This window comes from Mauremys reevesii, linkage group 2 (assembly GCF_016161935.1).
Source record: "Mauremys reevesii isolate NIE-2019 linkage group 2, ASM1616193v1, whole genome shotgun sequence".
Taxonomy (NCBI): domain Eukaryota; kingdom Metazoa; phylum Chordata; order Testudines; family Geoemydidae; genus Mauremys; species Mauremys reevesii.
In genome coordinates, this window is record NC_052624.1 from 254,528,325 (window position 1) to 254,545,410 (window position 17,086).

A 17,086-nucleotide genomic window follows, 5' to 3' on the forward strand; every position below is an offset into this window, starting at 1 on the left:
ACCAGCGCTGGTAGCTGTGAGTGTGGCCACACACCAGCGCTGGCCCTGCACAGCTGGATGACCAGCGCTGCAAACTACCAGCGCTGCAAACCGTAAGTGTAGCCATACCCTGAGACCCTGTTTTCAGTTGCTTATACCTTTGCCAAACTTTAACTGTTCGTATTGAAATCTTCCATGATGGATGTCTGCCTCAGACTGTATTTGTTTTTCTTGGGTAGCTTCACCTAAAGCTGTTCAGTTGTTTCAGAGAACAAGGCCAGGGAAAAAGTAGTAGTTTGCCATATAAAATAATCTTACTATTGTTCTGGAGCAGTGACTTGAAATTTGGCAGGAGTCTCCCTAGGGTCATGGATGTGTCTTTTGCTGCCTTTGTGAAAATTTGCCCAAATTTAGTCAATTTATAAGTCTTGGAAAAACCTCAATTTGCAGATGATTTGTAGAAACTTGTTACACTTTGACAGCCGAAGGTGCTCTCTGTACTGATCATGCACCAGCCGAGGGATACAGGGGCTGCGCTGGACTTTTCCTTCAACTGCTCCTCCTGCTGCCAGAAGCTGTTGTGGCACAGGAACTGAGAGCAGGGAGGCTGGGTATCCTGTGCTCAGTATGATTTTTTCCCCTATCCTGGCCCTAGCAGGCACCCAGGCTGCATGGCGAAGGAAGCAACCTGACTGAAACATAGAGGGAATAAATGCTAGACTTGAGGGAGTGGATTGGAAGCTGGGTGGTGAGGGGATACCAGGATTGGTGGGCACAGAAACTGGGAGCTAAGTGGGGAAACTGGGATGGAGTGGTGGGGAAACTGAGGTCAGATGAAGAGAGACTGGGACTAGCTGGGCAAGGAGCCTCGAGGGGGATACTGGGATAATGGTAAGGAGACTGGAACTGAGATGAGGATTTGGATGTGGGAGACATGGGACAGGAATAGTACAGGGACATGCTGGGGGGGAGAAGAGCAGAGAGTCTGTTTCTCCCCCCTCCTCCCCTGACACGCTTCTTTCCAGAGCCTGGAGTGGAACCCAAGATTCCTGAGTCTCACCATTCCTCTGCTGTCACCAAGTATCTGTGAAGCCCTTTGGCAAACTGTGTGTGTCATCCTCTGCTAATGCTGGTCCAGACAGAACATGGCAACTTGCTGCTTCTATCAGGTAATCTCTTAAATCAAGTAGCAGAGGGAGTTCTGTGTTCCACCCCTGCTGATGAACCAAATAAGGGTCAGGATGGTCATACATGGTAGGATTTCTCTTCTTACAGTTACCTGTTTAAAAAATAAACATAGGGGAATTACACCCACAAATATGTTAAGGTTTGCAAAGTGAAGCTCTCAAAGGTTAGGAAATGGGAGAAGGAAGGTTGCCTGTGGACACTTGACCTTAATTTCCTCTGTGCCTCCATTCCCTGGCTGTGAAATGGGGACAGTACCATCCCCCTCACCTCACAGAGTGTGGTGAAAAGAAATTAATTGTAGTTTGTGAAGAACTATTTATCCTGTGCCCTGAATGAGGCAGTGTTCTTTTGGGGGTGGGGGAAGTATGTGAACATTTAACTAAAGACTGTAGCATAATGCATATACATGAAGGGGGGGAGAGGATGAATTAAGATTTCTTGTGAAATCTTAAATCTGGCATTCGCTAATTTCAGTGCTTGATTTGCAACCTTAACTTTCTTTTAAACGTAATTTTTGTGTGTTGGACCATTACAGGCGTGGAAACAGAGTAAAAACAGGGACCAGAGAGCACTGGGAAAAATTTTCCTGGGGGCTTTGTTAGTGCACAGAGCACCCATCACAAGCCAGTACCCATGAGTCACAATTTGTACTCTGAGCTTATTGCCTTTAAAGGTAAGGGGCTCCCAGCAGTGTCAGTGCAGGGAGAGAGTGGATTCCTTGTGGCCACTGCTCCTCCCCTTGAGTAAGTGGGTGGAGAGTGCACAAACAGTGTGGGGAATAGGTGGAGCCTTTGCTGAGCCAGCACTGAGAAGCAAGTAATTTTGCTCTTGGCCAGTAGAGGATTACCCTCCCACCTCCAGCGCAAGTAGGGAACCATAGAGGGACTTGGACTCACAGGGGTTTCCATAGTCTGCGCTGAGCCAATGCATCCACATACCACCTCTTACTTCTGACCCAAAGTCAGTGTTGGATTTTGAGCAAAATTTGGCCCTATGTGAATTTTATTTTTTAAATCAGTGACAGACCACTTTGTCTGTGGCACTAAAGGCTAGGTACTGGCTGAACAGCAGAAGTACAGCATGTGTGGAATATGTTGTAAACATAGTAAGACATCTTTCTCAAAGCTTCTCCAACCTGTGTTTGCCAAGGACTGTCTAAGCTCTTTATAAAAATACTTTAATTCATAAAAGTATCTCATAACATAGACAAATGTAATCTGTATGCAACAATATCCAATTCCATTCATTCACTGTTGGCAGGTTCAAATTTTCAAGCATGTTTGAATGCTGCAGGCAGAGGCACTCGGATTCTGTGGTGATGAGTGTTGTAGAAATGAATTTCCCAGGGGAGAAAGCAACTCTGACTTTATATAATTGAAGCTTCTGAGGTAATTTGGGAGAGCACTGATGGACTCTGAAAGGAGTCATAGTCAGCCTTCTTCAGCCAAAAAGGAAGTCTGCACAATCCGAGGCTTTGAGGGGAATGTGGCTATTAACTTTGATGGGAGGAGTCTCCCAATTCAGGAATCATGGGGAAGATCCCCTGTTCAAAGTACAAATGTCATCTATTCTCAAGTCCTTTCTCATCACTGCTAATTGCCAAGGTATTGTGTGCTACCTGCTCTTCCTACCCAATTATCTAAGTAATGTCTCAATTCACTCTTAGTGACATTACAACTTGTTACCAGGAAAGGGACAGTCTCTTCTGCAGCCTTTCTGAATGAATTCATCAGGAGGAGGAATAGCACAATTTATTTTTTTTCTGTCTCACTTGGTTTAATTTAGATTATCCCTTAACTGGTACAAATATGTGAAGCTTCATCTGTTTGGAACTGCAGGTTTTGTCAAGCAACTTTTTCTCTTCAAATTTTCCCTTCCCTTCCCCCATAACTTGATTTTTGTGAAGCTTTGTGTTTTATACAATTTGTCCCCTTGATAAGAATGCATATTCAAATGATCTTTAGAATGAATTAATGATCCTTGCTTATTTCACTAGGCAGAGCATGTTTTAGAAAACTGCCAGACAGAATCAAATGGGCTAATGTTTTCTGCAGCAAATCAGATGGGTTTTTTTGTACACAGGTTTGGTTACTTTTCTGTGCATCTCTTCATATATGTTGTACAGATTGTTAGAATTTTGATGTGTTTTGTCCTTTTTGAGATCCTCTGGTTAATCAGTGAAAACAAGAACTTGGGCTAAGGTATAGCAATTGAGTATTTAAAAAAGCCACTCTACATTTTTTTGTAGTCTGTTCTTTATTTTTCCTACTCCTGTTTGCATGCTGTTACCGAAGTACTCTGCTGTACACTTGTAGTCATCAGAAGTTATTTTTTAAAACATGCAAATTAATCTAAATCATGCTAGTCAACTGGAATTTAAAGATCTTAACACTAGGATGGTATAAAACACTAAAAGATGGTGTAAGTGGCTTGTAGTTTTCCAGATGCTTATACCTGACATTGTGCACCAAAATGCTTACACATTAGAACGAAACACATTTCAGTGCACAGAGCATTCAGTTTCCATGCCAGGATTAAGTTACTTACGTTTCTTTTGGAGATCTTGGCGGTGGGAATTTTAAACCACTAGCTTTTTTTTGTCCTTTTGCCTCTCAAAAATATCCATGCCATTTTAATTTAACTGAAAAGCATTAGTTTAGCAAAAATCTGTTTTTTTTTTAATGATTATTTCTTCCAGCCTTAGCATTAACAAAGGGAAGGGAATATTTATTTACACTAGTCGTGTACTGAATGGATTAACTTGAATGACAGCTCTTGTTACCTCCTTACTGTATGTCCTTGTGTACTGTCATCAAAACACATGAAAACCTTTCTATCAGTTTGTATGCAGTGGTCTCAGGATATTAGAGACAAAGTGGGTGAGGTAATATGTTTTATTGGACCGACTTCTGTTAGTGAGAGAGACAAGCTTTCGAGCTTATATAGAGTAAGCTTGAAAGTTGGTCCAGTAAAATATATTACTTCACTGACTTCATCTTTTTTAGCCTACAGTCATGCTTTATATTAACAGGATTTAGATAGTACTTTAAAAAGTTTTAAACACTTTTCAGAGTACTTTGATTAAACACTCTTTTTACTATCTGTGTTGCTGTCTTGTTCCCATTAGTATTGTAGGGGGAAAAAAAGGTTTCAAGAAAAGGCCCTTAATTTTGTGTGTCCATCACTGTATAATCCACTAGTTGCATGCCCAACTACCACATTTATAGGAACGTTTGTCTGCATTTGCATTCACAATCAGTTGCTACTTTTGTACATGTAGGTGCCTATTTGCCTATAAAAATATATTACTTGCCCATGCAAATTTGTGTGTCCATACAAAAGTCTTCCTAAAGCAATATTAAAGACCATGTTGAGGTTAGCAGAAATTTCTACACTTAAAACATTAACAGCAATGCAAAAGTTTAGTTACAAATGCTGGCAATAAATTTCAATGTTTTAAACATTTTAATTTTAATTACTACAGGTCAGTCATCTCACAATTAAATGCTGCCATTTTACTGTCTTTGGACAACTCGGTAGAAAGAGCTAGAGATGGGCTCAAAGTGCAAAAGTTAGATCTGAGCATGAGTCCAGATTTTGAAACCAGAAGAGTTCAGATTTGAGGCTCATTTGGTCTGTTATAGGGAGGCCTTAATCTTGAAATTCACACCTGGATTTGTACCAAAACTTGGACTCCTCTCCACAACATGCATCAGGGGATCAAAGTGTGAGTTCTTGTTCAGACCCAATTGTAACAGCAGACAACAGAACTGGCAACTCTACAGAGGGGTGCATGATGTGAAACCAGTATTTGTGGTCAGAACAAAGCTGAAATGTTTTGTGTAGACTTATCTATTTCCAAGAAACTTTTTTTTGAGTCCAGGGGAGGGAGAAAGTGACACCTACCTCAGTGGCTTCATTCTTAATTCAGAACAATTTTTGTTTTTTAAAGTTTGCTGTAAAATGGAATTGCCAATGTGCTATAAGAGAATACCACAGGCTCCTTCCCTGTGTAACTGGAGGGTCAGTTTAAAGCAGAATTCAACTAAAACAGCTCTGAACTACTTGTAAAGAATCTCAACAATTTCTTTGTCAGAGGAGAAGCAAATGGAGTGGCTCTGTGGATTTAATTGAACAAAATGTATAAGCTGTCCACTGCTTCATTAGTTGCTAACGTGGCCCTATGTACCTGAAACCTTTCCTGACACAGCTGCTGCATTGCTGACTGCTACGGATTTTTACATGTGCCAAACCATTAAAACCTATCCACTGTAAATGGTGCACAGAATCCAAGGCTATTTGCTTCAGTGCTGGTGAAGTTTAATGAGAAGATACAAGGAACGACATGTTTGTTCTGTAGTACAATGCACTTCTGTAATAGTTTAAATGAGAGAATAGGGAAAAAAATTAATCCTTTGTTTTGCTCTTGTTGTCTGGTTAAAAAAATAACCTATGTAAAATAAATTCTTACATAACACAGGTGTTGTTGTTTTTCCTCTATTTTGGTAAATTTCAAGTTGTTATACTATGCCTACCAGACATGTAAAAAGATTACAGACAAATAGCAAAAACCTTAATGCCCTTTAACCCAAGTTAGTACTTACTGAAATCCTATTTGTTTTGGAAGGAAACACTAGAAACATTTCAGTTCAGTTTTAGTATTAAATGGATATTGTTGAGGTCATGTTGATGTAAATAATGAGTGATGTGAATAAAAGTGACAAATGAGTAGGCAATGGATTTTTGTATATAATTACTCATCATTTTTTCCTCAATGTTAATTCTTACACATTTCATATAATACCAAGTTGTATAATTTGTAATATGAAAGTGTAGTTTATTTAATGTTTACTCCTGAGAGAATTATGTGCCTATAAATTATGCACACAATATCTTAAAATTCTGCAAATTTTATTTGTCAATAAATAAATGTGGCTCCAGCATGGCAGTGGGGCACACAGGCCACTGGGTACATTGAGGTAGGAGATCACCCTGAAGCCCCCACCTCCCTCAGTACAGGGACTCGACAGTGAGGCTGCACCTGACACAGTGCAAGGGCTGGGCCTGCCCCCAAAAGACCCCAGGGCCCTGCCACTCTGTGTCAGGTGCACCAGATGTGGGGAGGCAGTCTTAGCCCAGCATGGTCCAAGTGTGGTGAGAGGTTTCTGTGTGGGGCAATCTGGATGCAGGTACTTCAGTGGGAAATCTGGATGCACAGGGGCTTTTGGGCAGTTTTGTGTGCAGGGGCTTGGCGGGAGAGGGTCCGGGTGCTGGGGAAGTGGGGCTTGGTGGGGTGGGGGTCTGGGTGTGTTTGTGGGCTTGTCAGAGGGGTCCAGGTGTAGCGGGGTAGGGCTTGTCAGGGTGAGGGTTCAATGGGCCTGCTTAATGGGGGAGCCCCAGCTGCCACCGCCGCCGGGATGCCGCAGGCCGGGATCCCGCTTCCGCCCCTTGTCCATCCACCTCACCTCCCTCTGACATTCCCCTCTCCCTGCCCCTATTCCACCCTTTTCCTTCCCCATTGCCTCTTCCCCTCCACCCCTCATTTCCCCCATCTCAGATTACCCAGCCCCACTGCGGGAACTCCCTGTTCCACAGAAAATAGGAAGCCTCCCAGAATACAGAAGGGGAGCACAATTGGCACTAGGACCCAGGAGGCTGCATTCAGCTGCAAAGTCGGGGGAGCCCCAGACAAGAGGCAGCCTTCCAGCTGGGCAACTCTGCATTTGCAGAAAGGAAGGAGGGGGGCAATGGCACATAACCCCATGTGCCCCCTGTGCCTCACGTCTGTTTGGGGAGCAGTCCCCCCCAAAAAACTGCACAAGTGGTCACTTCCCTGACGCTCCTCCCTGTGGCTGCCCTAGTATCATAGAATATCCTGATTGGTCTAGACCTCAGGAGGTCATCTAGTCCGACCCCTTGCTCAAAGCAGGACCAATCCCCAACTAAATCATCCCAACCAGGGCTTTGTCAAGCCTGACCTTAAAAACCTCTAAGGAAGGAGAGTCCACCACCTCCCTAGGTAACCCATTTCAGTGCTTCACCACCCTCCTAGTGAAAAAGTTTTTCCTAATATCCAACCTAAACCTCCCCCACTGCAACTTGAGACCGTTACTCCTTGTTCTGTCATCAGTTACCACTGAGAACAGTCTAGATCCATCCTCTTTGGAACTCCCTTTCAGGTAGTTGAAAGCAGCTATCAAATCCCTCCTCATTCTTCTCTTCTGCAGACTAAACAATCCCAGTTCCCTCAGCCTTTTCTCATAAGTCATGTGCTCCAGCCCCCAATCATTTTTGTTGCTCTCCGCTGGACTCTTTCCAATATTTCCACATCCTTCTTGTAGTGTGGGGCCCAAAACTGGACACAGTACTCCAGATGTCTCACCAGCCTCACCAATGTCGAATAGAGGGGAATGATCACGTCCCTCGATCTGCTGACAATACCCTTACTTATACAGCCGAAAATGCCGTTAGAATATCAGGGTTGGAAGGGACTTCAGGAGGTCATCTAGTCCACCCCCCTGCTTAAAGCAGGACCAATCCCCAACTAAATCATCCAATCATGCAGGGAAAAGCAGGAAATGGGGGCGGGAAGTGTTTTCTGCTGCAGGTGTGCAGTCCTACAGAATCCCCCCCGGACTAAAATGTGGGCCATATGAATTCTGCAATGGCACAGAATCCCCCCCAGGAGTAAATGTTACTGAGATAGTAACAATCCTCAATTCCTTAAATTCTTTCTTCATTATCATCATCATCAGCGTAGGCATTTATGCAAAGTATATGTGAAATATATAAATATGGGCCAAATCTTCCTCTGTTGCACCACTGTAGTCCTATTGATAACAGCTGAGGTTGCCCTGGTGTAATTGAGAGAGGAAGTTGCCTATGAGATCATAGCAGTAATGATTGTCCAGTGTGAATAAATGAATGTAAAATGAAAGCCTTGACCTTGAATTGTGTGACTAATTTGTGGTAAACAGTGGAAAATAATACAAGTATGTCATTGTTCTCAGTTTTCCAATGTTAGTGTTCCAATTTTGTGGTGTTTTTGAGCTCTCTCACAATAATAAAATCAATGTATCCCATTTTTAGCAGATGATAATTAACAAGCTGGTATGTGGGTCCAACCAGAAAGGCAGAGAGGTCTAAGTGATCTTAAGTGTACACCCAGACTGTGGTACCGCTGCATCTGGGTTAAAAAAAATACACGTGACATAATTATTAAATCATATCTGCTTTACTTGAACAGAGAGAGATGGGGGCATATTAACAAGATGCAAAAAACCCAAACAGTAACAGCGGAGCCCTGTTAGATATTTAAGAAATACAGGTAAACTGTGTTGGATTTAGGTAAGAGTATATAGATAGGAGTGTATTTGGGTTATCTATGTTTACTAAGTACTGTATGTACCTTTTTCTTTTTTTTGGCTGTTGTTTTTCTCTAGGTCATGTGCAGGGATCACAGCTAAGAAGGGTTATAAGATAAGCCCTTATCAGCTAAAAAAAGATCCCTGCTAAGCTTCAGAATGAGGCATGTAGGCCTGTCTTTGAACTTCCACATAGTGTTGTTCTGTCAGTAAGGAGGCTTTGTGGTTTTCTGTCCCCTGCTCAGTTAATGAGATCTAGAGGTAGCCAGTATTGGACCACCTCATCTGCTTGTGCTTCCAGAGATGCAAGGAACTACCCCATAAAGTGATCATTCTCAGCAGAGAGAGTCAAACTGGCTATGCTGCCAGCAATAGTGTGCTGAGCTTTCAGTCTCTGGTACCAAGAGGACAGTAAAAGAAAAGACTTTTCATATTCCAAAATTTATGCTTGAATAAGCTATTTAATCAGAAAAGGGCTTCAGAAGAGGTGAGAAAATATGATTGATTGAATTATAGTGCCATGCTGCTTGCTTAGATGTCTTAAAGGTGGTTGAAGCATTATGTCCTAATAATGACTTAAGTGCAAGCAGTATTGTTATTTGTACAGGACTGAACTTGATGGGAAAATATGGGATATTGCTTTGAGCATTAACATTTTCTTCAATTTTTTGTGTGGAGACCTAGTTGTTTTGATATCAGATACAACTTTTATTTTAATAGTGCCCTACTTATGGAGAAACGTGCAACGAAAATATACATAAATTCTCATTCTTCCTTACTCTTTTTTGTCAATGAAGTGAAGCAGTGTCAAGAAATTCTGATTGTTTTCATTAGAAAAACCATGTAAATGGTGATGTTAACAGAGGCATAATTAGAACTGATTTGATCCTCTGGTCTCACCGGTTCAAATGTCCCATGTGGGGGTTTATTAACTCAATAGCTCTGAAAATTTACAATTTTACACACTGTACTTTTCACTTGGACCTTTTTTATTTAGAATATTATCAAAACATATTCAGATGTGATTTTTTGAATCCCTCCTAGACCTGAATGACTCACCATGTTGGTCATTTTCCTGACTTAGTGTCTCTCTAACTCTCTCTCTCTCTCTGTCCTTCCTCCACTTGCTCTCTGTCAGCATCTTTTATGCCCTCACTTCATAACACATTTATTTAACAAACTCCAGCCTATAAAACATTCCATTTCCTCTTCTACTTTCACAGTATTGTCAACCCCAGCCCTTCAAAACTCATGAGTCAGGCCCCCCAAAATCATAAGATTGGCTTAAAGATAATGAGATTTTGAAAATAATAAATATGTTGTTCTTTGCTTTCTGTATTTTTGTGCCTTTAGGGCTCATTTTGCAATCACAAGATCTAGGCACTTCTTCTTTTAAATGAAATCTGATTCTAACTTAACATGACTCTAGGAGATGAGGCTTTAAGAAAATCTTCTGACTTGCTTAGGTGTGACTGAAAATCTACCAAGACCAATAATTTTCAGACTTGGCCACTAAAATTAAGCAGCTAAATTCACACTTGGGCACCTAATCAAGAGGCCTGAATTGTAGAGGTTCTGAGCATCCACCATTTTAACTGAAGTGAATGGGAGTTCTAGGTGCTTAGTCCCTTTGAAATTTTAAATAAAATGAAGGTGCATAAATATGGATCTAGTGTCTAATCTCCCACGAAAACTCATGCTCCAATACGTCTCTTAGTCTGTAAGGTGCCACAGAACTCTTTGTCGCTTTTTACGGATCCAGACTAACATGGCTACCCTTCTGATACTTATCTGATCTTACGCTCCCAAGTTTGTAAATGTTGGCCCATGTTTCTGTATTTTACAAACAAAAATATTTGATACAGTTATATCACCACTGTGTAAAATAATGTTTCCATATGTGTGCTTGATATAAAAGAATAAATACCAACCAAACTTTCTGCCCTCATAGTCAACATTAGCTGACTACAGAAAGCAAGAGTGATGAGGCACTTAGTTGGCTATGCATCTGTCAAAAGAGACATCTGACCATTGTAAAGTAGGTTGACTCTCAATGGATTCATGCAACCTGCTTGTGAGCCAATGTCAGATGCTTCAGCAGAAAGCATCCCTTTATCCAGTGGCGCACCTCTGTCAGTTGTGCAAAACAATTTATTGTAATTTCCTCAGTGTTTAGCTAACATAACTTCATCTAGTCTCCTCTTGGGAAACATGAATTTCATCACTAGTACCACTGACAATTTTCAGACACACTTGAAATAAATCCTCTATCTTTTGTCCTAAATGTTACAACGAAAATACTTTTCACTTGGCATCATTTTAAATTCCAGAAATGTGGGAGAAAACAAAGCCAACAAAAGATTTTCTGGTTTTGCCTGGATTTCAGTTATAGTTCTTGGGCACTGAATGACAGTATCAGCCAACATAAAGAAAGACTCTAGATATTTTGATAGAAGTTCATTGTTCTGCATGTCAAGGTAAGGTATTTTGTAATGTATAATGAAAATGTTTGATCCTTCATTAGAACAACATAAGTAGTACTGTTGTAATATAGCAAAGTAACTGTACTCCTGGGGGCATTCTGCACCAAAAAATTAAATTCTGCGCACAATATTTTAAAATTCTGCAAATTTTATTTGTCGAAATAGCACTACATAATCACACCAGTTTCAATTATTTTGGTAATTTATTTCAAAATACCTGTCACAAATTCCCCCAGGAGTAGAGTTAACAACCCAGTCCCTGTTTCTCTGCCCCCTCTCCCCACAGCCCAGCTGGGCAGCCAGACACCCACAACCCCCTCCCCGCCCCAAAGCCCAGACATGGTGCCCCCCACCTAATACACTCAACCCCCCCCCGAGCCCAGTCATGCCCCCCCCCGGCCCAGATACCTGTACTCTCTGCCCCCTGAGCCCAGCTGTGGGCCCCCCCTCCTAGATATCCACACCCTCTCCCACCCAGCCCAGTCACGCCTCCCCCCTTGCCCAGATACCCACATGCCCTCCCGCCCCCCCCGAGTCCAGATACCTGCCTCCTCTCTCCCCCAGAGCCCAGTTGTGGCCCCCCAGCTCAGACACCTGCCTCCCTCCTCCCCCCAGAGCCCAGGGATCCAGAGGAAGAAACAGCCTGATGTTTGGTCCCAGGTTTGCATGGAGTTTCCTGTGTGCCACCGTCTCGTTACTTACTTCAGGGCGTGCTGGGAACTGCAGCTGCCAGGAACCCTCCAGCTTCCTCTCCCTTCTCCTGGCAGTGTCTTTTATGTGTGAGCTGGGCTCTGCCAGGTCCAGCAGCCCCTAGTGGCGGCCAGAAACACTGCAGTACATTTCTGTCATGGAAAGGAGATTCTATGTGCACAATGTTAATTTCTATAAAATTCTGCATTGCGCAGTGGTGCAGAATTCCCCCAGGAGTAAAAGTGCAATCAAACATCTACAGAATGCTCTCAGCTACTGTGTTAACTGCTTGATTCCATGTACTAAACTTTCAGCAGCTTTTTAATTCATGTTTTTGACTTCTTTGTCTGAGGCAGTTGTTCTAGTAACTTCAGTACAACTAAAACAGAGAAAATCTGATGTTTGGTTATGTTGGATGGAACCTTGGCCCTAATGAAGCCAATGGGAAATTTGTTAATTTCATTGGGGCCAGGATTTCACCTCTTTAGGGATAAAAGGGAAGGTCCTTTCATGGATTGAGAACGGGTTAAAGGACAGGGAACAAAGGATAGGAATTAATGGTAAATTCTCAGAATGGAGACGGGTAACTAGTGGTGTTCCCCAAGGGTCAGTCCTCGGACCAATCCTATTCAATTTATTCATAAATGATCTGGAGAAAGGGGTAAACAGTGAGGTGGCTAAGTTTGCAGATGATACTAAACTACTCAAGATAGTTAAGACCAAAGCAGATTGTGAAGAACTTCAAAAAGATCTCACAAAACTAAGTGATTGGGCAACAAAATGGCAAATGAAATTTAATGTGGATAAATGTAAAGTAATGCACGTTGGAAAAAATACATATAACATGATGGGGGCTAATTTAGCTACAACGAGTCAGGAAAAAGATCTTGGAGTCATCGTGGATAGTTCTCTGAAGATGTCCACGCAGTGTGCAGAGGCGGTCAAAAAAGCAAACAGGATGTTAGGAATCATTAAAAAGGGGATAGAGAATAAGACAGAATATATTATTGCCCTTATATAAATCCATGGTACGCCCACATCTCGAATACTGTGTACAGATGTGGTCTCCTCACCTCAAAAAAGATATTCTAGCACTAGAAAAGGTTCAGAAAAGGGCAACTAAAATGATTAGGGGTTTAGAGAGGGTCCCATACGAGGAAAGATTAAAGAGGCTAGGACTCTTCAGCTTGGAAAAGAGAAGACTAAGGGGGGATATGATAGAGGTATATAAAATCATGAGTGATGTTGAGAAAGTGGATAAGGAAAAGTTATTTACTTATTCCCATAATACAAGAACTAGGGGTCACCAAATGAAATTAATAGGCAGCAGGTTTAAAACAAATAAAATGAAGTTCTTCTTCACGCAGCGCACAGTCAATTTGTGGAACTCCTTACCTGAGGAGGTTGTAAAGGCTAGGACTATAACAATGTTTAAAAGGGGACTGGATAAATTCATGGTGGCTAAGTCCATAAATGGCTATTAGCCAGGATGGTTAAGAATGGTGTCCCTAGCCTCTGTTCGTCAGAGGATGGAGATGGATGGCAGGAGAGAGATCACTTGATCATTGCCTGTTAGGTTCACTCCCTCTGGGGCACCTGGCATTGGCCACTGTCGGTAGACAGATACTGGGCTAGATGGACCTTTGGTCTGACCCGGTACGGCCTTTCTTATGTTCTTATGCTTAAATCCTCTAATTCTGAACCTTAAATGCATGTACCTGAGGTGGAATCTTGCAGTCCTTACTCAAGTCTCTCTTTCCCCATGTTGTCTATTTTTTCTTACTGTCTTACCTTTTGGCAAAGTGAGGATCTTAACCATGCATGTTATTTCCACTGTCTCTCTATAATGGTGACTCGTTTAATTCTGTACTAAAGTTTAATTTCTCTCATTTATTTTATACTAGGACTGAATTTGACCTGTTGTAAAATAAATAGTGACCTTTTTGATAGTGTGGTGTTCTTTCAGAGTATTCCATGATATATTCGATTATATGTCATATCTTGAGTCCTGTCTGACATTTCAGGTGCTTTTTCAACTTCATTCATCTTCAGTGAATTAATTGGTGTTCTTAATTTCTCATTGTTTCTCGAGGTCAACCCCAAAGATTGCCTTGGCCTAGATTCCTTGCTGATTCCTTGGATGCTATTTTGTCCTTTCTGCTGTATATGCTACTTTCAAAATGTTGCTTATTATGAACGGGAAGTCTTTAGGCTTTTGTTTCTGAACTTACTTCATTTGGCAGTTAACAAAATCCATTATCTCTTTATTTTTCACTTCCTTTTTTTGGACTTTGAAGGTAAATAATGTTTCAAAATCAACCTTTGTGTATTTTGTATGCATGAGAAAACTGCTCCAGTATCCAGTATTCATATCATACAGTGTGGGTTCAACACAAACTGTTCTTGTAGGAATAGTTTCTTCTGCTAGTATCCAATTACTTCTAATGCCTTAATTTTCTAATTAATTAAAGCGTCCCAGCAGCATATTTTTCTTAATTTGAGGAAGGGATAAAAATCCCAAACTACTAATTAAAAAAACCTGCTCTCACTGTTCCTTCAAGAGCTTGCCTTCTACCTTGCCTCAGACGTGTATCATTTTTTAATTTTTGTTTTTTGCTTTTAAGTGGGAAACAGAAAAGAAGGTAAGACTATTTTAAAAGAAATCATTCCGCCCCCGCTTTGGGATGTTATTAAACATAATAAAATTAATGTATGTATCTAAGCCCATAGACTTCTAAAAATAATAGCAGGAACCAAGCTAAATGAGAGGCAGATTCTGATCTCCATCACACCAATATAAATCTGAATAACTCCAAATTAGTCTGGATTTACACTGGTGTTACAGGCATTAGAATATGAGCCAGTGTCATGGTGGTTAGGGTAAGGAACAAAACTAACTCTTCCATGAGTCACTATGTAAGCTGGGACAAGCCAGTTAACTTTCCTTACCTTGGTTCAGCCATCTGTAAAGTGGAGATAATATTTATTAGGCCATATTCACCACAGCTGTACAAAAAGGTGCAATTTAAACATACCTGCACTAGCTGAGCCTCTTGGAATCTACAGCAGATTGCCTGGCATCTAGGGTCAGTCTTTCCACTACTGCCTTTCTTCTATGAGATTTTCAGGGGGCAACTTTAGTTCACGTCAGACCTCATGTATGGGTAGCATTACCTGCACTTTGGGTTGTTCTGGTCCCCTGTAGTTTCCCTCTCTAAGCATCACTGAGGCTGAGGTTGCTTTATGTTACTGCAATTTGAAGCCTTGTGTCTGCTCCTGGGGACTTGCTGGGTTTGTGCTGGCATAAACCAGCATAATTTCAGTAATACTACTTCAGGAGTAGGCTAAGGCTTATCTGTTAATTCATTAATCACTATTCCTGTTTCATTTGTTTAAAAACTGAAAAGTAGCTAATGAACAGTTCTAGTTAATCTGATTTACAGAAAACAAGCATTCTATTTTCACCCACCTCCCAAATTGCACAGAAGTCTATTTAGGGCCTTATGTTGCAGGATTGATCTATTAGGGTGAAATTCACCCCTGTGCAGAGGGCACACACAAGCCCTATGTGCCACTGAAGCCTAGTGTGACTTATGAGACCTGAATGCTGCACAGGCTTCAAGTGGATTCACTTACTGAAGAGGAATGGCATTTATTTGATACAATTTGCAAATAAATAAATAACTAAATAAATAAAAATCTACTCATTATCCATTTGAATTCCAATTTACAGACAGTAAAATTTAGAGGAGCTATTTTGTTGATTTCACCCAAGGGAGTATCTCCCACTTTCATTCACATCAATGAGAAAATGAAAGTGTTCAGTTTCACCAATTCACTGTATGTATTCCTGTGCAGTTGGGTTTAGCTGTACTGTAGATCCATGAAATACACAATGAGCTGTTGCATAACTTTTCACTGGTGAAAATAGGGGAACCAGTTTTATTGTTTTTGCACATGAGGCTCTTTGGCTACAGCAAAATGATAAGCAGAAACTCTGTGTTAATCTTATTTTGAAAGGAGCTTTCAGGATTGCAAATTAACAGATTCATAATCTGACTGTTTGTAAACAGCTACAACTGGTGACCTTAGTATTTACTGTAGAGGTGCTTCATCACCATAGCATGTGTAAACTTGTAAAGCAGCATTCTTTTTCATTACATATGTTACACAAAAAAGGGACTAAGGATGACATCTGCCTACCTCAGATTTCTGAAATAACTGCATCCTTCAGCATCTCATAGATGAGGACATAATATGGTTTCATTTTCTTATGCAACACTATTAATTATGAATTATATAAATCACGTAAGAATTAGAACATTCACTTTCCCTCTCTTCTTATGTTATGCATAAAAAGCCATGTTAATACAGATATGCTTCCTGGATTGACCGAACTAAATTGATTACTAAGAAGCTGTATTTTAAGGGGCTCTTGTTGGACCTGTTGTTGTATTATTTAACTAGTTAACCAGCTCTGAAACATAAATGCACACATGAAGCTCCTAAAGACTTCTTAGGGCTCTTCTTTAATGAATTATCTGATTGGATGTTAATTGGTTTTGTCATTAGTCCCAGTTTTGAGATGCAATCCTAATAAGGCTACAGTATAATAGCTTTGGAAGAAAAACAAATCTTTGATACCAAGGCACTCTCAGGTAGGCTTGTTTTCTAAAGATGTACTTCAAGTAAGGAAAAAAATATGATTGATACCTGTTGTTCTTGAAGTTACCTTTGAAATGGCTACATCTTTTATGATGCTATTAAATATTAAATACCAATTTAGATAATTGCTGCTAGACATTTTGAATAACTTCTTGAATAATAGTAACTTACAGTAGAAGTTAATTGTGGCTATCGGAAGGTGCTTGAGAAGCAAAATAATATTTGCATATCTAAATGATTAATGATTATACCAACATAAATTATAATATAGTAGGTAGTATAAAACTTTTACTATTATATACATTGTAACCATGTTGTGATTGCTATCACAACTGTAATTACCAGGGGTGGTTGTGAAAGTCATAAGTGTATCTGGCTTCAAAAAAGAATTTGATACATTCATTTTCTTCAGTGCCCTGGACATGAATGTATACCCAGGTAGTCAGGGATGGAACCCCATGTTCTGGGTGTCCCTAAACCTCCCACTGCCATAAGATGGGACTAGCTGACGGGATGGATCACTTAATGTTGCAGCAAAAATCTAGTTCCAAACCATGGCACTTCACAACCTGCCACTTCCCATGCAGAAAAAGCACCAAAGGGGAGTTATCAAGGGGTAAGGTCACAGGCTTGTGTTCCTTTGAAGTTTCACCATATCCTCCCCTTCTGGAGGTAAGGCTGGCAGCAGAGCTGAAAGGCCGTGGTTGCAAGTTCTGC

At 40.9% G+C, this 17,086-nt stretch overlaps 1 protein-coding gene across 1 annotated transcript in view; it reads left to right on the forward strand.

Moving 5' to 3' along the window:
- The first annotated feature begins 1,004 nt into the window (after positions 1-1,004).
- Positions 1,005-17,086, forward strand: part of OXR1 (oxidation resistance 1) — a 472,825-nt gene continuing 456,743 nt past the window's right edge. Inside the window, 1 exon segment of the mRNA XM_039522142.1 lies at positions 1,005-1,148. The gene's annotated coding sequence lies outside the window, so the exon portion shown is untranslated.